Source organism: Anopheles bellator, chromosome 1, assembly GCF_943735745.2.
Source record: "Anopheles bellator chromosome 1, idAnoBellAS_SP24_06.2, whole genome shotgun sequence".
Taxonomy (NCBI): domain Eukaryota; kingdom Metazoa; phylum Arthropoda; class Insecta; order Diptera; family Culicidae; genus Anopheles; species Anopheles bellator.
Window position 1 is genome coordinate 15,180,138 of NC_071285.1, and position 21,770 is coordinate 15,201,907.

The 21,770-nt window shown below is 53.1% G+C and overlaps 1 protein-coding gene across 1 annotated transcript in view; it reads left to right on the plus strand.

Annotated features, from left to right (window-relative positions):
• Positions 1 to 21,770, plus strand: part of LOC131215101 (optomotor-blind protein) — a 104,463-nt gene that overhangs the window by 3,934 nt on the left and 78,759 nt on the right. The gene's annotated exons all lie outside the window — the stretch shown is intronic.

Below are 21,770 nucleotides of genomic sequence, written 5' to 3' on the forward strand. Positions count from 1 at the left end.
AAAAGCGGATTGGCAAAGCGAACCTCGCTTTTCGCCGGATGAGTGCTGGGGAAAATGCTTTTCCACTCGACGAAAAGCAAAAAAACAGACAGAAAAGTGGTGGAAAACACAAACAGATCGGACAGCGGAGAACACTGGAAGGTGTTGGGAGGTGTCGGGTTTTCGTGATTAATTTCATTTATCGGCCGCTGGCGGCGTGTTAAGGATTCGCCTTTTTTCCCCGTGCAATCCACTTTCGATTGGCTCAACGCCGGGATGGGTGTTGATGATGGCACGGGATTATCTTTTGCATCCTTGTAGCGTGGCGCAGTGTGCGTGCCGTGTTCGAGTGTATGTGTACGGCTGGATTGATCCGGTTTTAACCCCGTGAGAGCTTCGGACAGCGATTTCCCTCCCGCCAGGATCATCGGCTTAAGTGTGCATTAATGCCTTTACTCTTTATGAGCTATCGGAATTATCGCACAACTCAACTGGTTGTTCGTAGCATTGGGGTAAAAAGTGCTGAAAGTTTCTTCTAATTTCCGCCTTCGAGGATTCAGATTGAGCTTACCACAAACACATTGGTTTTCGATGGCGATATTTACAAACCATTGTCAGGCAGCGCCGGCAAGACTTTCTCATGAGCTCGCGGATGTTATTCCATGTTTTATTCGTCGCTTAGGTAGTTAATTAGACAAAATAAACGTAATTTAAGCCGCCCAGGTATGGGCGTAATGGTCAGCCGAATGGCAAGAAAGCGTTGCTATTGTTGCTAATTTTATTTCTCCACTGTCTGTCGGTCGGCGCAAGATGGATTGCCCTCCGCATCGGCCGCCTCGACCGTAATGACCGTAATTATGGTGACATTTTCGGGCGGCGGCGGACATAAAACACGATCCGACGCGAAGAAGCAGAAATAAGGAATTGCTAAATCCAAACTCATTAGAAAGTCACCCATAAACCCGTCAACGGTTGTGTCCACGCGGATGCGCAACGGGCATTGGCGGACGGCTGGGGTCGATCTAAATTTAACTATCCGCCCGAAGGGGACAATTTGATAACGACTGTTGGCTGCTGCTCGGAGATTAAGATTTGACGAGACATTTCAGCCCGCGGTTAGTTTTATAATTTACACGCCCCGTCCGAAAGCGAGAAAAGGTCTCACACAGGTCTCAGTCGCCATCGCGCGCCATACATAATCCTTTTCACTCCATTAAGCGTTAATGCGGTTCATCACGGTTATGACGACCGTTTACCAGCGGCCCCCACCTGGGCCGGAGCCCATTGAATACTAATGTTGGCCAACATAATTGTCGTACCGTGGCCCTCCCCGAAAACATGATTCAAAATGAATGCCAAAAACTACGGCGGTGCAACTTTTTGGGGGTCTAACTTTTGGTCCGGAATTATACGGCCAACCCGTTCGTGGCACCGGAGGCAGCTCCGTTGCTGCACCAATTACCGAAAACTAGCACGACCAAACAACCATCTAAATATAATTACAACCAATTTATGTTACGTTAGCGCCCACCGTGTGGCCACGATGGCGTGCCGGTGGGAAATAATTCACCACCACCAGCCAGTCGTCGTCCGTTTGGCCACGCGTTTTGATGCCTTTTGCGCGTCCAAATGGCTCATCATTATCCGTGTTGCTCCGTGGCCGCCCTCGGTGGCTTGTTGTGGTTTTTGACACCTTATTTGCCGATTGCCGCGAAGCAGATTGGCGTTCGTGGTGGGTTCGTTTGTCAGTGCTGCCAACGTTTGATGCCCAATTCGGGTAAATGGCGTACTAATTGTGTGCAACAAGCGTCAGAAAGATGCTCCTTCGCACACGCGTCCCACATCGAGTTTAGTAATTAATGTTTACGGGGTGCCATAAACTATTACGTACGCGAAATAATATTCCGACGTCGCAAAAACGAAGTACACAAATAGAATCGTGAATAGAATCGCGAAGGAAAAGGAGTTGGAATACCGCGAGGCCCGTGTCACTAAAAGCATGTTGCTTCCAAGAACTGCGCCCGAATGGGCCGTAACATGAGCGGCTCCCGATTGCCGGTCGTTTTCTTTTTTTGAAAATTAAATAACACTTAACCAAAAAAAAAAACAGGGGAAAAGAAACACAACGGCCAGACGCACACAGTCAGTGAGCGGAACCGCAAAGGAAATAAATCATTTAATGTTGACTAAAGCCCGCGCCCGTGGCTGACAAGGACACAAAGAGCCACAAGTCGTCGCCGTCGTCGTGCCATCGAAGAATGACATACCGTCGTCTGGGAGTGCCATTGTCGCATCCCACCACCCACCCGTGGTGGGGAAGGCGAGGTGGATGAGGTGGCCCACAGCCCGGTGTCACATAGTGTCGCCTTCGCCGCGCTGTCACTTCAAGGCGATGCTGGCTGCTTGCTGCTGGCTGCTTGCTGCTGTCGGTCGGTTGAGTCCGAAACAATAAGCCATTAGGTACGTTATTAGAAATATATTAAAAATTAAAATGACAAAAAGGCTCGTACGGCGCGACGCGGACCGCGGCCAGATGGATTATGAATATATTAAATCGGCTTCGAAGCGCTTCGAAAACGCACGGCGCACGCGGTGGAACATGTTTCATTAAATATTCCACACGCTCGGGGCGGACTACGCCCGACGCCCGGCCCAACCCGGCCATTTGTCTTGGCACCTCACTGGCTCCCCCGTGTCCGCGCGCTTGGGGCCGAGAAAGGGACAAACTGTCACGTTAGCACCTTCTGTCCTCGGCAGAGTCCTCGAAAGTCGCCCCCCGTCTGTTTATCGACAGCTTCAAACCTTGGCCACTCGACCGAGATGAGCTTAATAAGCGTTTGCGCGCCTCCCCGGCCTAAAATCCGGCCTGCTCCACATTCGATCGATCCCGTTCCATCTTGATCGTGAAAAGCGGGTAAATCCTTAAAAGGATTCCACAGCACTTTGATGTGCCCGACTCGACCCGCACTGCCTAGCTCGAGTGCAACTGCGTTAATCGGCGGGAAAATCGGCGCGTCAGCCTCATTGGCTTTCCGCCGCGGACCCACTTCCGGTTCGTTCCCCGCTGTGTGTGCGAGTTGGCAAACAGTGGGTGAAAATTGATTATGAATTCATAAAATAATTTGTTGATCCTATCGATCTCGTCGAGGGTAGAGCCTTTCTCCCCGTATCCCTCTGTGTCTCGCTCTCGCTCTCGGCTTCCTCGGGTTCCAGAGTGGCACGCAAAGGTGGGCCGTGTGAGCGAAAGTGTTATCGATCGCTAAAAGGCCGCAGCCCGGCGGACGGTCGGTGGAAAGCCTTCCCGACACGCCAGCAAGCAGGACTTTTTATGCTGATCCGACCACACCATGGGCGGTGGGTGGGTGTGTGGGGTGGAAGTCATTACATTATGCAAGTGCGCTGCAAGCCATTCACATGATGTTGGATTAGGTGCCTTAAGTGCTCGGTATTTTCACACGTACGGCACTCCTGGCGCGCGCGGAGCTAGCTGAATTGGCCTGATTCTTTCGCTTGATCTTCTCTCCCTCTCTCTCCCTCTCTCTCCCGCTCTCTCTCCCGTTCCATCTGGCGCGTGTGTGTCTGTGTGCCTTATTTTCCACATTTTCCGCCCCAAGGGCAGAATCATTCAATTTGTCGGTCCGTACCTTTAACGCGGCCCGGTCTCCGACAATCAGGACGACGGCGAGAAGTGAGTGCAAGCGAACAACCCAAAGAGACAGAGAGAGGGGGACGGAGAGAGCAAAATGGAAATCGTCGCCACACGGCATACTCACATAGACCAGTGCCTGGGTTTGCGTCACTGCACTTTTCACACCGATGCACCGCCGCACATCGGGGCAGAAGGATGCACTTCACTCCTGCTGGCTCAGTGGTTTTCGGTTTCGGTCTCTCTTCGGTCTCTTTCGGGACATTTCCTTCCGCCTTGCGGACGTTTACCAATACACTGACCCGGCCGCTCTCGCGATTCCCGGTTTTCCTCGCCCGGAGGGCGACGGTGGGCTGTGTGTGCCCCTTTCAATAGGCCGGATTTGGATGTGCGGTCGGCGTATCCTGCGTCCTTTCCGCGAGCACGATGGCATCCAATGGTGGATGTGGGTTGAAAAGTTCCTTGAATGCCGTACTTCGGCACTTCTGTTTAAAAAGGAGCTGAATGCATTTGATTCCCTTATTCGCATCAGGAGTTTATGAAAAATGACCTTGTAACCCAGAAAAGGATTTTATTTTAAGGCCCAAATGCGAAAAAAAACCTGCCTGGTTTTGTAGAAGCTTTTCGATAGCCAGCAGCTACAGCTTCCCATTAGTCGCACGTCGTTACCGGCAATCAACCGGGCTCCGTTCAGTGTTTTCCAACAACCAGGCGAGGGAACTTGACGGTGCACCGGATCGGGATCCACAGCATGACGGGGACACCGAGGCCCACGGCCCCGGGGAACGAGTGTTAAAATTTGTTGTCTATAGAACAGTTTTCAACACCCTCGCATAATGATAAGCATGCTTCTTGTGGGAGGCAGGCACCGTTCCTGGGCCAGGCACAGCCTAGCGCTCGGTTTTTTTTGCTTTCTCTTCGCCTCTGAAAGAAAAGCCGACCGCTGTGTCTGTATGGGTTGCATTTGGTACGAATGCGGTGATAAAGGCTCTCTCTCTCTCTCTCTCGGATGTGTCGATGGGGATACGGGAATCACGAAGGTGCCAACACGTGCATTCGGTGCATCCATACGCGTCCGACTTTTTACGACAAAAAGTCACGAGACGGGCTCCGGCCATCTATTGGCGGATTCATGTCAAAATTTCAATTTAAAAAGTACGCAAACCCCGACGGCGTGATTGACGGTGACGGGTTTGGCGCTGGCCCCGGCGCCCTTAACACGCACCCCGCAGTGGTTAGGTAGAGCGCCCTAACCACCCTTATCCTTTTCCACGTGGTTCCACGTGTACAGCGAATGGTTAGTCATTGCGTTAATTGCGAGCCGTGCAACGGAGCGTGTGCGGTGCATCGAGCTGCAACCCTTCCGTTCCGTTTGGCCATCGCACGGAATGCATGCTCGGAGAGTACACTGGTGGGTCCCGAATGTTGAACCGGGTCCGGTGTGGGACTCAGGCGTAGTTGCTGGTGTTGCTCGAAGTGCACCGCACTGTAAAAGGGCTGCGACAGAAATGACACCTTCACACTTCACGTCGATTCGCTGCAAGGGCTGCTCGGACACCCAGCATTTGAATATCGGATGTCACACCGGAACCCACCTCCGGGGAGCCCCCGGTGACGTCAATGCTGACGGAAACGGAGCGACCGGCCAGAGGATTACGTTGTACCTGATCCGTTCTTGAGTTTTTGCTCGGTGTTTGGGCCGTCCAAAAATTGTTCCTAGCCTTCCTAGCAGTACATTACATGAAACAACGGTACCCGCCAATTAGCCACACGCACGGGCAAGTGTCAATGTCAAGCCTCGCGATCTCGATCACCATCTCCGCGCGATCATTTGCAATTCCAATTGCTGTCACCGCCGGTGACTAGAATCGCGTGCGTGCACCGTTTCCATTGCGTAACTTTGATATGTTCTGCCGATATAGTGACTGTGGCATCGGTTCTGGTCACGTTCCGGGGCTTCACCTTATCAACCGATCTCTAGTGCGCGGAGTCATACAGCCCCCAACCGGATGCTGCCGGAAGCCGGCGCTTGAAGAGGACCTCGGCCGTATGTTCGGTCCCGCGAAGAAGTGTGCCCATTTTCTAAACTCGCGTCTATTGACTTTTTGTGAAAAACACGTGACACAGAGAGAGAGCGAGAGAGCCCGTAAAAATACTCGCAGCGGTACGCAGCCCACCAGCGGTTCGCCAGGACGCAGCTCCTGCTGCCGTGTGTCGTAGGCTGCGGTCCCTGGGTCCTGGGTCCTTCGGTTTTTATCTCGCTTCTCTCCCGGACTCCGACAACAAAAAAGCGCAAGCAGCAGCTGTCGGAGGACGGCATTCGGTCGGCGCAAAGACAAAACCGCACACACCCGGCCAAAAGAAATCCTGCCCGTGTTCCTGAGGTTTCGGCAGGGGGTTGTAGCCTGGCGGCGGGCCCGGCACCCTGTTCCACCTGCGCTCCCGCCAGCGTTCTGCGTTTTGCGAAATGCAGATTTTATTATGGTTTATTATTCTCGCGTCCTCGCCCCGGCCTGGTTTGGGGAATAAACGGAGAAAGGACGCCCGATTGCCCCGTATGTGTGTGTGCGTGTGTGTATGTGTGCCGAGATCATCCGCACCGCCCGGTTCGGCATTATGTGTCGTTCGCTTCTTTCCCTTCAGCCCGGCGGCCTACCGAACCGATGTCCTTACGCGCGGGTTTCGTTTCGCTGTTTTTTTTTTGTTCTTTTCGGAGGGCCTTTCCTAACCGGCCTTTGGATGTCGCCACGCAATTCGCCGCCACCGCCGCCAGGATGCAAAGGGCGGCAAACCCGGCCCGGCCATAAGCGTATCAGTTTTCCTATTAGCCGAGCTCCCCGTCCGCCGTGTTGCCGTGAGGTTTCCGTCCAGGCGGTGGTGCGGGTGCTGGAGGTGGTGGTGGGGTTCCGTGGCGTCGCTTTATGCTGTTGTCATGTCTGCGTGTTCCTTCCACTTTTTTTTCCTCTCTTCTGCTTGCTGATATCCGTCCGTAGCGTTTCTAGCTCCCAGGCTTCCAGGATTGTTATTAGCTTCGGCTCGGACCCGGCCGGAGCGGGCCGGATGTCGAGGTCGCCGTGGACACCGCGCGCGAACCATGCGTGTGTGCGTGTGCGTGCACCGAACCGGAAGACGGTGCGAGGCATGCGGATAATTGCAGGCGCTATTTTCGCATTCAGAGGCGTCAGATGATACGGTTACATTGTTGTCCATGTCGCTCCGCAGCTAACCGCAGCGTCTTGGTGTCTTACGCTCCGGCAACCCTATCGGCAATCGAACCACCAGCTGCCGGGTGTAGCTGCTCCTCCTGTAGGGCGAACAAGGACGAGAGAGACAAAAAAATCGATCTCCAGAAAATGAAGTGGTCGACAGGAGTCATAATTTCACTCCGGAGCGCCTGTAATGATCATTCGTCCGAAGCAAGCTAAATGGTAGTTTAGTTCCGCCACGCAGCCCTCCACCCGCCGGAAGGCACTTCCGGACACACACGCTTGTAGGTGTAATTGTGTTGTACCGTAGTTTATTTAATTATTATAACTTAATATTATTATTATTATATTTCGATCAATGTACAGGGATGGCGTTTAAGAGGTCATTAGAGCGGATGGTCTGAACTCTCTCTTTCTCTTTCTCTGAAGGTTGTCTCGCTGGCTGGTTTGCATCCCCAATTATTGAGTTGTCGAGGTCCCAGGTCGAGGGGCCCCAAACAACAAATTAAAGATGTGATCCCATAATGAAGGCGCTCGGCCCGGGAGAGGATACGCCGTCGAGGGCAAACAAACAGGGTCCTGTTTGGCCCCAACACTAAAAAGGGCAGCAAACCCAAAATTAGAAGCAATGCAAACACACACTAACGCACACAGGAGACACAGCCATCGATTTGGGGGGCGTAAGCAGAGCAAACAAAATTTATTGGCACAATCTCATTCCATCTTATTAGCACCACCAAATTGGCATGTTACGCTCTCGCTCTCTCTCTCTCTCTCTCTCTCTCTCTCTCTCTCGCGCTCTGTCTCAGACCCACGGTCCAGGTCCAGGGACGCCAAAAATCGCTGCAGGCAGCGATCGGTCCCCGAACACCCATCGTCCTCGCGAAGCAACGAGGAAGAAACGGACCCCGAAAAAAAGGCACCGAACGGTGGCGTTGCACATGGGGAATTTGTGGGCCACAACGGGGTGTGGGGGGGCTTACGTGTGGTGGCCGTTACGTGGCGGCCGTGCACCGCAGAACCGCAACGGGCCGAAAAATGGTCCCGGGCCCTGTTGTGCCCTGTTCGCTGCGCTGCCCAACGGTCGAAGCCCAATCGGTCGAAGGGACCCCCTGGCAGACGCGGACGGTGTAAGTGAGCCCCGGTCCGTGGGGGCCCAAACGAGCGCCAACGGAGCGCAAAACGGAGCCGGGCGAAGCCAGAGCAAACCTTCCATTATCGTTATTAATATTGGGTGCCTGACTGTTGAGATCATAATTACACGTTTCATGGTGTTTTGTTTATATTTCAAAAATATATCTTCCACCACCGGCGAGGCGAGTGCCACCCGAGGAGCGAGCGTGTTATTACCGGACCCTCGGGGCGGCCGGCGGGGGAGAGGGCCCTCCCATCGTCCTCTCTCTCACCACTCGGTTCTGTCTCGCCTCTTCGAGATCACCGAACGAGCTTTCGTTCTCGTTTTCGCTAGTTATCACCTTCTGCTCGTTTTACTACCACCGCATAATATCATCATCATGATCATCATCGTCATCGACGTCGCTGACACCCCATGATCGGGCATGATCGGGCGCGACGACTCGGACCGTTTTTTTTTTGTTTGCTCGCTTCTTTCCTCGGTCTTCTGTTTCTCAATGGCCCTAAAAAGTTGTTGGCTCAGTGGGATCATCGAGCAGGGCCTCAATCCGGCTCGGAACACACGGATGTCGTGTGCAATTTCTTTAACCGGACCGTGGGTCTGCATACAGTTGATAGAAACAATCGGTTCACTTTTTGCTGGCCCCATTTCCGAGCGACGGTTCGAGGATGCAAAATCAATGAACGGCCGAAACGTGGGCGCCACAGGAAAGCGCGACCGGACCCCGGAAACTTAAAGGCTTAAAGCAGAGTCAAAATTGGGATCGACTGCGAACGAGTGGACCGAAAGGCAGAGTCCGAGAGTGAGCGAGTGAGAGAGAGGGGGAAGGCGCCAGAAAGTGATCGAGACCACACAAACGGACGAGGAAACTGGACCGTGGGGATCGTCCGGCGCGGTCCGGATTGTTTCGGAATCGCCCCGGTGGGGCGATCCGGGACGAGACATGGAACATGGATACCCCAGCTAATAATCGTCATTTTTCATCGATCCCTTCACCCCACCAGGTTGGTTCCGTGGAGAGAGAGAGAGAGTGAAAAAAAAATTACCGAACTGCAGGAGCGAGTGAGAGACAAACAATAATCATTCAATTGGAGCCCACCGCCGAAGCCGAAGGATCGGCGCCCCAGAGAGAGAGAGAGAGCGACTTTTGGCCAGTTATTTACACCACCTACTACTCGACCGACCGAACTGCAGGCTTGAATGAACGAATGAGTCAAAAATGTTGATAAAAATCAGTACCCTCCGTTAATTAACCGAGAACCGACCGAGTTATGGCGGCGAGTTCCGTGCTCAATTTGTTCGTAACATAGACACTCGCTGGGGAAGGAAATCATAACTTTTTTCCCCGCGGATAGCGCAGTCCGGTCTCTCGGGCTGATGGGTGCAAGGTGCCAGTAGCTGGACGCTAGATTTATTTCCTCGTGACCACCGCGACTACCGGTTCGTGTCCCGGTTGGCCCCCGTGTGCGATTTATTTTTATGGCCACCGGCCACCTAATATGCAACGGCCGACGCAGGGCAAGCAGATTAATTTATGTTTAGCGTCGCCAGGATTAGCAACCGGGGGGCCGGGGCACCGATGGTTGAAATATCACCGCGCTCAGATCATCGGATCGGATCGGCATTTGATAGAATGCGGTGCATTTCCCAATGTCGCTGTCGCTGGCTGATTAATCTGGCCGACCGACCGGCAGGATGACCGTTACTCATGACTCGAGACGTTTCGTTGGCGGACAGGGCGGATTGCCGCGGATGAGCCACTCACGCGGGAATCGCTGCTGTTTCAATCGATAATCAGTATCGGATGGTTCTCGGAAAAAAAGTTTGGTAATGAGACGGGATTGCGATTACGTCGGTATCTCGTCGGGTCGGGCGCAAACCTCCTGGGACGCCATTAAGAGATTAGGCCCCCCCCTGTCTCCGATTGTCCCGGATCGGATCGGTCGGGACAATTAATGGGCGCTGCTCCCAGGAGGCAAATAAATAAAGCAATCCTTGTGAGATTGGTTGTGGGAAAAGACTCTTTTACACCCTTTGGCCACCGAAGGCGGACCGAAACGCGTGTTGACAGACGAAGACTAGACGAACCGAGGACCGAGCCTTGGGACGGCCGGTTGATTTCCATTCCATAAATGGATTGCGCGCGCCAACCACCCGGACCGCGGCGAGCCACGCGACGCGGATCCATTCGCGATGCCCTTGGGCCGACACCACCGCTCCCTCCCCGTCATACGACCTCTCATAACGATAATGATGATGTTTCGGACCGCCGGACCGCCTCATCGGAAGCCGGCGGCTGTCGGCCCGAAGCCCGGAGCCAACCGGGGCTCTCGGGGCCTCGGACCATTTTCCGTTGACACACGGCAGGCTGACTCGCCAATTACGCCCCGACCGGGAGGAGTGTGTGGCAAAATCACCGACACAGACACACTTACTGTGCTATGTAATTTTACAATTTATCAACACTTTATTGAAGTCACGCCGGAGCGCACCGTCGGACCGCGGGCCAGGCCCGAGCTGTCCCGGTTGGTGTCAGCTCAGCATAAATAAATGATTAAGCCCGCTCGGTGCCTGGGTGCGGGGCCCCCTATTTTTCCCCGTCGACTAACCGCTCGACGAGTTCGACCCACGGAGCTCACGGCCTTTATTCGGTCAATGCATATGCAATGCCCTTTTATGTTGCGAAAATTATGAAAGGGCAAGAAGAAAGGTGATAAAACAGAGCGCACGGGACGGGCACCGGAGAACCGGAGATTTTCATTGCCTTTCGAGGAAAACCCGATGCCCGATGCCCGTCCCATGGGCTGGGAAAACCGAACGCGGAGTACGGTGGGGCCTTTTTTCCCTCGGCGTTTGCTTTTTGCTGGTGTCCACAAAGCTTGAACATCATTAAAACTTACAAACACACCGAGCCATGTGCGCCGGGTTCCACCGGGTTCCACCGGGTTCTTTTTTATCGATGCATTGCGTGCTGCCCGTCGTCGACGAGGTGTTGAGAGTGTAAATGAATAGTTGTTGAGGTGGTTTTTAATGCTGTTTTGCACTCGATGCACACCCCCCGGCCGCTAGCTATGCTGTCTGTGGCGCAGGTCGGGCAGACAGGGCTGATAAGACGGGCACGTTATGGGCTTGCCGGGCGGGATCTGGGATTTTATCTTCGCTTCGGCAGACGCTTCTTCGAGTGCACGGGGATTTGTCAGGTTGGTTCGCATTTTAATGGCCCATTAGGTGGCTGATTAATTGCATGCTGCTGCACGGTTCGGTACGGTGCCGACGATAATGACAGCCACCCCGCCTAGGGGGAATCTATGCTAAGCGGATGTTCCAATTGCGAGTACGATGTGTTTAACTGTGCCGTGCGGATTAATCGGGCAATGGGGCTCGTTCATTTAGCTCGCATTTGTTTTATGACTTAATTTGTGCGAAACGTTCCACGGGCGATAATTGAGCAATTCAATTTGCGTCCCGTCCCGATCGATCATCGATCAGAGGCCGGAGCCCCCGGGAGAGGATCAACAAAACACACCTTTCGCAACAGCAATTACGACTTCAGCTGGATAATTTATTAAACTCACCACCACTCGGTGGTTTGATGGTTTGATTCCCGACGACGACGCGGCGCGAATGTCCTGCGGTCCTGCCTCCCGATTATTACGAATGCAGGACATGTGCCGTGCGCTGCAAAACAGCCAACGTCCGTCGACGCAGCGTACGCATTTTGCATTAAGATAACCGTCAAACGCCGGGTCGTCGCCGGGCGCGCGGAGTTGCGGTGGGGCAATTAAAAGCTCCTTCCACCGTGGCCACCGGGGCCCCGAATTAATGAGCCGAACGCGAAAGATTATGTTGGCAATACTGGCAGACACGAACCCGGGATCGCCCGGTATAAACTAATTAACTTCTTCGGTTCGGCTCGTTCGTGGGCCTCGTTCGTTTTCGGGGTCCTTCTCGGGTCCTGCGTGTGTGGAATAATGTTTTCAAATTTTAATTGATCGAATTTCCGCACGTTGACCGGCGAGGACGGGATAATGGGCGTGTGGAGTAGAGAATGGGTGAGAGAAAGCGCGCGCGCGCACGCCACAGACCTCCCAGTACGTGCGCCATCTGCCACCGGGGCCGGGTCCACAGAGCCTTATCTAAATTCCTGCGACGATTAAGACACACAACGGGCTGAAAAGTGTGTCCCGCGAGCCGGCCAGCAAATCCTGTTTGTGGCGAAAAAACCGATAAGATGAGGTGTCCTTGTTTGGCTCGCACTTATCGCACCACGGCGATCGAGCGATCCTATCCGATCCCGAGCCAGATCGATGATCGCATCCTTCTTCGTTTTTGTTTTTGAGCAAATTGTGATAAATTACTGTTAAATAAATTATTAATATTAACCAGCACGCTCCGAGGGCTGCGCCGTGGGTTCGCTGATGATGCGATGCGATGATGATGATGAGGGAATGATAAATCGGCTGTTCGGGTTTACATGCCTAGTTGCCTGAACGCAGCAGAACGCGCACCAGAACTGGTTTGGTTCCGCCGTAGCCAACGCAAGAGGCCCGAAGCCGACCAAACGGAAGCGAACGTAAAATGACGAAAACTAAAAACACATTAAACCGGGGCCTTAAATTTGGGAAAATCGTTCACATGTGTGCGATAGCGCAACGAAGAGGGCAGAGCGAAAGAATGAAAGGGAGAGAGAGGGAGAGCGAGATAGCGCACGCATCAGGAGTCGGATCCGGGGGCTCGACAAAAAAGGCTCAAACCTATCAACGATAATTTATAATACTCAAATTATGTTATTTGTTTAAAAAATTATTCCAAAACTTGCCGAATCCGATAGACATTAATCCGAGTCCCATCCGGGTTCAGGGCCAGGGGCACTGCACGGGGCGGGGGGCCCCCACAGATGTCACAGACGGTTCTGAGGGGCTCCTGACTATGTTGGTGGTGCACCTGTCGTCGTCGTCGTCGTCGCATCGGCCTGGCCTGCGTCGACTGCTGTCAGCTTGCGCCCTGCCCGCCCGCCTGCCTGCCGGTGTTTTTATGTCCTTTCCCATGTCCGTTCCCACCACCTTCCAAGGCCTTCCCGGCTCGGTCAGCTTGTTATCTTGTGTTTTATTTTTTCACCCAATTGAGCCGGCGATCAGGCGGCAGTTGCGGTCCGTTCGGGTGCCCTCGGCGGCGGACCCTACACCAAGGACCAAGGACCCTCGGCTCGGGTGCCCGGCTACTCGTTTATTACATTTTGACTACAGTTTAGGTGGCCCCGTGGCCAGGATTCCCGCAGTCGCCCAACAAATTGCGCCAGCTGATAGAGGACGATCGGCGTGTCCTTGTGCGGTCCGTGTTCCTTCAATTCGGCCGTCGGCCGTTTTTTTCGGGTTTTATTTCATGTTGGCCGAAAGGTAAAGGTTTGTGTAACTTGTAAGCCCTGGCGCCCCGTACTCTTGGCGGGCCGATTGAAACATTAGCATATTGATCATAAATTTATTTGAGACGGCGCTCGATTGACGACTGATGGGGCTGTTGTTTCGTTTCTTTTTTTTTTGCTCGTTATTGTCTTCCGCATCGGTTCGCTGGTGGTTAGCAATTTTAATGAACGCTGTTTCAATTAGAGATGAAGAAAAATTGAGATTAATAAGCCATCGTTACCTCATCGCGGGCACGTTCGTCGCTTTGCTAGTCGTTGCTGTCGCTGCTTTTAATTGAATCGGGCAGCCTTTTCGATGCGTGCGCCAATTTCAGACGTTGGCTAATTTAGACGGTCACTGACTCTGTGTGTTGACTCCGACGTAGCCGTTTTGATGATCATCTAACCGATCGACCGTAAATCTTGAAATGTGTCGTTTTTTAATTTATTTTAAAATTACTTCGTAATTATTCTCTCCCAGAGTGTGATCCTCAACCTACTCACGAACTTATTGATCACTTTTTAAGCGACAACAAGGCCAAGGCCTTTTAAGCGACAACAAGGTTGATGCATCGGAAGGCACTTAGAGTAGCTCCACGCTACTCCACAGCGCCTGGAATCAGGTTCTAGTGAAGTCTTCATTCAACTTTGCTGCGCTGCGCTGTGGTGACGCCAGATAATTAGTGTACTGCGAAAAGGGTCGTAACATAAATCTTGGCTCACCAGCTGGCAAAATTATGTATCCCGTCGTCGCGCTGACCGATCGCTGACCGATCGAAGGCTTGACAAAGCAAGACTTCCGGCGACACGCACCCGAGTCGCCACTAATTTTCGGTTTTGAACGGGAAATTTGCTCGGCTTTCCGACTCCCCGGAGTCCGGTTTGGCATCTGTTGCGTGCTGAGGCTGAGCGGCGACGAGTGGCCGGAGGCGCTTGAATCTGTAAATCAATCACTTCCACCGGGCCGTGGGCCGGCCGAGCTTGAACCGAGGACGATTTCGGAGCCCGATCTGCTACGATGCTGATCGTAAATTATGAATTAAATTGGCTCGCATTGGCTCTCCCGAAGTTCGCTTCCTTTTCGCGATCAATGATGGTTAATTTATTTAAATGAGAACCGTCACGATTTGCTTCACGGGAGTGCGTGTGCGTCGACATGGCCGCGCGCGCTGACCTACTGCTGATGGCAAGTAACTGCCGTGTTCGCCCCTTGTCGCTCGTTGTTCAGCTGCCTTGCAGGCGAATTTACATTCTGCTACATTATTTTCGGGTCCCATGTTTGCCGTGCTAAAGACACCGGAGCAATTTTATGCGAATTTATGCTAAAACAAACAATCGCCAAATTCACACCCCACTAATGATGGGCGCGCGGACGCGGATGGACCGAACGTGCGCGAACGTGTAATTTCTCGCCAGGTTCCCCGTCCCCAAAGGGTCCGAAGACATCAGCGTCCAGTATCGAAAGCGCGGCGCAAATCTTTTCCCGATCGCGTGTCCCTACGCCGGGCCCGATTATTATGGCGCATCAGCCGCGCGTGGAATGCGGCGAAGGAGCGGGTCCTCCACCGAACCCCCGTTACCCCCCGAAATCAATTTCGAATGTCCTTTGCCCGATTCGATTTCGGTCGCCGGTCGCCGCGGAGGACATCGTCCCAAAAAGTGGGGACCGAAAATTTCCACAAAAAACCCGAGCGAAAAATGTGGAAAATAATCGCCGCGCAGCGACTTGGAGGGCCCCCCCGAGGGGCAAAAACGCTACCAGACAGCGGAGCATGCATATTCATAACCTATAATAACTATATCAGCATTACTGCCAATAACAATAACCCAAACAAGAGAGAGTCAGTCGACGCAGCAGCAGACGACGAGGACGACGACGACGAAGCCCTCCTTTGCGGACACAGCTTGCGGGGGGCGGAGAGCGTAACGCCGAGGCAAAGCAAACAACCGGCCATCGATGGCGGTGGTGGTATTATCATCCCACCCATCATCGCCGGCATCCTCCCGGCCGGCAAGACCTGGTGCATCGCATCCTGGTCGCCGTCCAATTCTCACCTCGACCCAATTCCGGCCCGCCGGCGAGGCGGCCGTTTCACGAATTATGATTCGCGGTGGTCAGAATCGCGACGCCAGCCAGCCAGTCAGCCAGCCATCCAGAGAGCCAATGCGGGGAGCAGGCAGTTAATCATCCTGGCGGAGTCCTGCGCTCCGAACCGGAAGGGGCGTCGTCTCTTCGGCCGCCCGGCTGAAGGCTGACAGAGGGCGTTGAGGCGCGTTAATCACATGCCCCCTTTTTCTTCATGCTTCAGGGAGGGGGTGCAGGGTACGGGTCCCGCGTGAGGTTTGGCTGGGATTCGGGCCCGGGGGTTGTGGAGCCATTTTTTCGTGTTTTCTCCTTGGTTCCCTCCTTGGCACGACGAACGAGAAGAGGCTCGAGAAGATTGAGACCCTCGGGGCAGATGGTGATAATGACTGGACTGGCTCCAGCGTGCAGCGTCCCCCACGTCCCGCCCGCCCGGATCGGCTCCCGGGATATTCCCAATCCTGGTCGGGCCATCGGGCCGAAGATGGATCGATTAGGATGGACGCACCGGACAGACAGGCAGAGTGAGAGAGAAAGACCCTGTAAACCCTGTATGGTTCCTCGGGAAGATTGCTTCAAATTGATTTCGGCTGGCAGACTCTCGGAGGGCCCGGTTCCTTTTGGTCCCTGTCCTAGGCTTGTTTACTTTCCTAACGACCCGGTTGAGATCTGGACGGGCGCGATGAAACCTCCCATCGTCTGCTGCCCTCATAACCAATGGGAACCAAACAATAGGGAAGTGTTTACGTGATGTTTTCCTTCACAAGCCTTGCCAAAGATCGGCAGGACAACAGATCGGGCGACAATCACTCGCGCGAAGCTAATAGCCGGTCTCATCAACCGGACCCAATTCATTCATTTCCTCCTTTGAACGGTTCATCTCTCCGGTTCAACGGTCCCCGACCCCGGCATAACCTTTCTCCGGATTGGCCACCTTCCATCGCCACCCACCGCTCAGCATCCTCAGTCCAGCCGGGAGTCGCCGGAGACGACCAAGTCGTGACGACGTCGACGAGCGCCTGGGAGCGTAGCCGTTGGGCTGGCGCCTTACTGATCGCGATTGAGTGATTTCTCATTTTCCTCGCTCGCTTCGCCGAGGACCGCCGCCTGCTGACCGATCTCTCTCTAGGACCTACCCGCGCGGGGTGGTACGAGCCTTACGAGCTCGGCCATTTAGCCTAAGCCGTGGCGAGTGGAATAATTCAAATTGTTTTATTTAAATACATCATTATCATCGCGTCCCGGGGCAAGCGAGGCGAGGGCATCGCCATCATCGTCCTCGTCATCATCGCCACCGCCACCACCACCACCACCACCACCACCTCCAGCAGCATGACGGCTTGGGGTCGTAAAGCTGGCCCCAGCCCAGCGCCCTTTCGCGATATAGACGTTCGGAGCGTTTACCATGGTCGGATTCTGCAGAAGGGCAGGACACGACGGGTGTGCCTGCAACGATGATCGTGGCGCTAAACCTGCCACCCTACCACACCCTGCACGCGGGTCCCCCTGCTGGTCAGCGATCTTCACCGGGGGTCTCTCCCAGGGACGCCGGGCCCAGAGCCAGCAAATACCTTCGCGATCCGATCGCCGAGGTGGCTCCGCGATGACGGGCTTCTGCAGCTCCCAGCCCCGCCCGTCCCCATCCGGTGTGTGCCCCGAGGGCCTCTTGGGGCCCTCTAATTTGGTGGAGGTTCGTCGAAGCCTGCTCGGCTCATTTGCGAGACGGGCACGACCAGGCCAGAGCCCGGGCCAGAGCCCGGGAATATGGACCCAGAAGTTTGTAATTTGCTCGGTGGTCGTAAACGACCACCACCAATGTTGCCCCGGGGTGGGGAGGGCCCCGGCCCCGGCTGGGGTGGGGTCGGGTTGCGGGTTAAGCAAACATTACAAATTATGAAGTATTCATGTCACGATTTTCTTTCGCCAATTCTTCGCCTCGTTTTTGGCCGTTTTCGATCGTGCTTTAACCTCTTTTTAATCGTTTAGCGAAGGGCTGTTGGGGCCGTTGGGCGGTCCTGCATCTGCTGTTGCAGCAAACCGTGACCTTGCCTGCGTTTGGTTGATTGACGAACGTTTGATTTGAAAAACGGTTCTTCCGAAGGACGATAGACGAGGTTTAAAAATTCACTTTTGATGACTTTCTCTGGTATGTAGCAGTTTTCGTTCGTTTTCCTCATGTATCTCGTCTTAAAAGGCAAACAGTAATTTTTTATTAAATTTATCTCCCTTTATAATCCGAGGCATAATTTTCGTCGTCAGAATCTTCGTTCAAACCCTGACAGCGCATCAACTTGAGTTGAGCTGCTTTATGTTAGTGTTCAACACGGCTCTGTACGTTTTACAAATCTTTGTATATAAAAATGGATAAAGGGATAATGGATAAAGATATACTACTATCCCGATTTCGGAGATATTATTGACGATAGGTATTGACGACGGATATGCGTTTTGACTTTTTGACGGATATGCATTTTGATGCGTTACACTTTAAAAATCCTCGCCCCGGGTTTAGCTAGTAATAAAAAAAATTAAATAAATAAAATTCTTTCAATAGGTTTCGTAGTATGAAAAAAGTTACTAAAAGCCGCCCGATTTGTGGCTCGAAATATTTTGAAAATTTCGAAAAAAATCGAAAGTTAGACTTCCCGATGTTAACATAGTACATTGTTGTGAGAAGAAATCATCCAAAATTGTGTTTTTGAAAATGCGGCTTCATTACTTATTGACCCTTGTTGACCAGTTCGATTGTCGTGTCGATGTTTATACGCATCTATGTTATTGCTTTAGAGCGCCTAAAAAATCGAATTTCGTTGCCCGAAACCGTTTTGGCTCCCGTTTTGTCCCCGAATTTGTCCGTTTTGTCCTCCTTTCGGACCTTCTTAATCGGCCTCCGTCCGCCGTAATCAGCCCGTCGTGCGCATCACAGAAGCCGCGGGGTCGGCTACCGTGCAGCGATTCCGCGCCTCCTCCCTAGCCTACTCCTACCGTCTTCCTCCACGCGACTTATCAGCGAAAGGCACGGAATTTGCATTCGGGATGAGACGCGGGTTGACAAACCGCGCCGGTCGTCGGATTGATGTCCCTCCGATGGGCCAATGATCGGTGGTTTGTCACTCATCGGCCGGGTGTTTTGTGGTGTGGCCTTCGGGGTGGCCACTATCAGCCGCGACTTGTCAAGCGTCCGTCCGGGGGCCGCGATGACCTCGACACGGCCAGATTACGGCCTGGAGTGCAAAATAGACAGCCTGTCTCTGGCGTGGTCCCGGCGGCAGCAGTTTGCACGATCGATGATTGCGCTCCAATTAGAGTGTGTCCACCGCCACAACCGTCCGCGGATCAGCCCGGCCCCGATCGTCCGATGACTGTCAAACGTGTGTCGCGATGTGGTGTGTGCGATCAAGCTGTCACCGCGTCCGCGGCTGTCAGATTGGTCGTGGCAGGATTTTTTTCTCTCTCGCTTTGCTGCCCGGGGCGGGCGCACTTGCGTGACAATCGTGTCCACTATCATCATCTCATTAACAGTGATTTACGTCGTCGTCGTCGGATGGTGTCTGGTGGGGTCCGGTGCATCGGCCCGCGTCTTTCGGCCCGGAGGACAGCATCTCCCGGTTGCTTCCGTTACTCTGTTTTTTTTTCGGGTGAGGGACCATTACTAGGAAATGCACTTTAATGTTCTCCGTTTTATTATCGCTGAGCGCGACCTTCCTGGAAGTGGTGCACTGGGCCTGCGCGTGATAAAAGCGTAAGCCTTGTCCGGGGCAATGCTCAACATCGGCAACATCGGGTTTGTAACCCATCCATCAATATCAGGCGTCGTTTGGGTGGGCCCAGATCCCAACTCTACCTCACATTTAGCTGGCTGGCTGGCTGGGTGTTTACGCACGAACAAGGGCGCAGTCGGGTTTATCACGCGAGATAGAGATTAGGAGCCACGGCCACCGGAGCCACCGGTTCCGGTTTGTCACCGCCACGGTCGACGCCGGAACTCGAACGCTCGTGTCGGCGTGCCGCGGCGTGTTGATGGGTCACCGATTGGTGTTAATCTCGTTATAAATGGGTGTAGATTAGTGTATTGTTTTTTTTTCTACACCACCGCTCAGCCAGTTGATTGCCAGTTGTGCGAACGCTCACGAACCAACTCCGAGATTTGTATCGGACAAGGGGCAGACCAACGTTTGGCGATCGGAACCTCACCAATAATGGCAACCCTAACGACGATGTTAAATATTAAAATAAGCCTTCGCCAAAAAGTTACCTCTGAATTGCCTCCACGAAGGTCAGGCGCCTGCAGAAGGCCGCTCCGGTGGCGGCTGCCGGTGCCGTACGATTTGTTATGTTAATATGTCCCATCGTGCTGGTAGCGATGCATTTTTATGCACAACGCAACGCGGCTGCCGGGTGCTCAATTATGAATGGTGGCCCATTTGTTGGCGTTGGCGTAAAGTGCGAATAATAATGCGAAAATGCTGGCTGGCGTGGAAATATTAATAAGACAGCCCGTAATTGCGGCCTAATTGAAAGCGGTCTCGGCGCTGAGCAAGTGTTATGTTTTTTGCCGCTTGCCGCCGTGCTTAATGCGTCGACGGCCGGCGTCAACTGGTGCCGGTGGTGGTGATTCGCTCGGTTGAGGTGAGAATGGCTTTTTCTAATTCCCTGACAAAGTGGACAACGCAATGGAGGATTTGTTGATCATTAGTGGAATGATCACTTCCTGGAATACTTCCGTCGCTACTACGCTAGGTCTAGAAGTATGTAATCGTTTTTTTAAGAAATCACATGTTTATTATAATGAAATGAAAAATTCTATTTTTTAAAGTATGTGCCATCGCTAGCTATACGTTTCTCCTATCTTTCGGCTGATTCGTGGATACCTAAAGAATTGGTCGGCAGCCATTCCATCAATGAAAGTGAGTGATAATCGGAAGGGAAGGTAGCCGCTCCCAGCCAAGTGCTATGATTGTATCTTGAACCAGTTTTGCTTGAACCAGGTACCGCACCGTGTCTTCTGGCCCATCGTGGTCGATTTTCGATCAATGCATGTTTCCAATTGATAGCGATCCGAATTAACGCTTTCACCAGGTTTTATGAGCTTGTGCTAGAACACACCTTTCCTTCCCATCAGACACACAGAATTGTCTTTTTGCCGAACCGATCTGGTTTTGCCGTCGAAGTTGAGGGTTGTCTAGGACGTTTCATCGCTAGTCACAATCCGATAGAGGAATTACTTTCTGACTTTCTGAATGACAGAATCTCACATTTGGGTTTCCGGTTTTCCTGCTGTCTTTCGTTCAGTTCGTGTGGCACCCTTTTTTCCCATCTTCCAGATCTTGCCGAGGGCCTTCAAAGTAACCTCTGCAAAGATAAGTTGTAAACTAACTTTTTTCGACATGAAATCATATGTCTGATGTCCAAACAAGGCAGTGTTGCCAAAACAACATAATGAGGAGGACCAGATTGATAGCTAGAGCCCCATCTATTTACACAATCACCGGACGGTTTCATACTTTTGCTGATTGATTGAAAGCCGTCTAATCAGAACACGCATATCGAAGGCGTAAATTAAATTTTCTCCGTCCGTGGTCCCGGCCGCATCCGGCAAGCTGCACCCCCCACACACCGTTTCCTGGGGGCAGTGATTTATTGCTCGCCGGGCCTTCTGGGCCCAGAAGTTATCGCCCCAGCGATAGAGGGAGCTCCAATGGAAAAGCGCCGTTGCTTAGAAAGCGGCCCCCCCCAACGGTAACATTTCATTTTAATGTGCCCCTCGGCCAGGTCCGCAGGTCCCTCGGTCGTGTTGTATTTGCATCGCAACCGCACAACATGCGCACCGTTTAGCCGCGAAAGCTGCCCAAAAAAAGCCGGACACCCGGGAGGGGGTGGGTTGTTTGGCAAATTTAATTAAGACCCAAAACTAGACCCAACGCGCGGCGTGGATGGGAACGGCTACCTTTTTGGGTGTTGGCAACCAGCCAGCCCGAGGTTAAGCGTTCCAACTGACCGGTGGGCCCAGTAAATCCTAGGCTTTTATCCATGCTTCTTCTTCGTTCATCGAAGAAGGAACCGGAAGCAACCCGATGCATCCGCGCGATGTCCGTCTGTCTGTCCGTCTGTGTGTGGTGCTCATTAAACAAACAACAGAACGCGCAGTCAGCGAGCGAGGCGAGTGGCGAGTGCGCGGGACACGGTAATTTACGACCCACCCGACGTAATACCTCACATTCGTATGCCGCCACGGCCCCAAAAGTGATTATCACGAACTAGGCGGCTGGCAGCAGTTTCCACACCTATAAAACCACTCAGCGGGACAGAGTGCAACCCTC